The sequence below is a fragment of the Austrofundulus limnaeus genome, unplaced genomic scaffold (genome assembly GCF_001266775.1).
Source record: "Austrofundulus limnaeus strain Quisiro unplaced genomic scaffold, Austrofundulus_limnaeus-1.0 Scaffold345, whole genome shotgun sequence".
In the NCBI taxonomy this organism is placed as follows: domain Eukaryota; kingdom Metazoa; phylum Chordata; class Actinopteri; order Cyprinodontiformes; family Rivulidae; genus Austrofundulus; species Austrofundulus limnaeus.
Window position 1 is genome coordinate 243628 of NW_013952747.1, and position 1158 is coordinate 244785.

The following is a 1158-nucleotide window of genomic DNA, read 5'->3' on the forward strand; positions in this document are numbered from 1 at the left end:
TGACGTGACATGTTCGTACGAACCCTTTGTACGAACAAAAGTAAGAGAAATTTAGGATAAGAATACGAACATGTTCTTGCATGAGGCCCATTGTGTAGTGTTTTCACCTGATACAGCATCCAAACTTTTTCAAAGTCTGAGTGGTATTTTGGGCTTTCATTTGTATTCAAAAGCCTTTTGCTTTCTTTACATCAAGGCCATACTTGCTACTGAAGCAGATCCTGTTGAAAAGCTTTTTGTCTGTAATGAGGGTTTGTTTTGGTTGGGTTGAGTCGTGCCTCAATTACATAATTTTAGAGTTGCGCTCACACGTCAGTCTGAAGACGAGCAACAAAAACGAGAAAACAAAGAAGAGAATCGCTCTCACCACAATCACATGTTTTCCAAAGACGTCCCCCCTCAACTATCTCTGCGTCTTTCCATCTCTCTCCGCAACTCAATCTCTCTCAGACCTTCTGTCCCCATCTCACCCACTCCTCCCTCACACATCACACCTCTCATTACTTCACAGTGAGAGGCCAATCCGAAGGAGGGTGAGTGCCAGTGCCTGTGTGATTGGAGCAGCTGCAAATCAATGCCTCACTGACCCCTTGTCCATCTTCAGCTCTGCTCTTGTGACTGGAAGTCAGATAAATCAGACAAACTGAGACTTGGAGTCCGAGTACTTGATATTTCATTGAAGAAACCTGAAGAATTTAGTCCTAAAGATAGCAATACTGGGCCGAATTACACTGCAAGTGGTGGGGAAAGTTTTAGCGTCGTCTGTGATTCCAAAATTTAGTATTTTAGTATGTAAACGAATACAAATGATTAGGCCAAATAGATAAACAAATTACTCAGATTTAGAAAAGACAACATGTTTTAACTATAGGGACTGTCTTCTTGTGACTCCTGGGCCATATTTGGCACTTAAGCTCATCATTTCATGCCCACAAAGCAATACAACATGAATAAATTATGCTAAATCGAACATGAAGCTGTAGTCCAGCTCAGAACAGGTAATGACAATAGTGCTTTTGCTAATCAGGGGGCTCAGTTACAGCATGCGATTACCCTGTCTTCTCTGAAAAAAGTAGCAAAATGTCATGCATAAGCCAACGCTCTTAAAGGTGTTAGTGTTCCCACCACTTGAACTCGTGAGGATTGAACTTCTGAGGT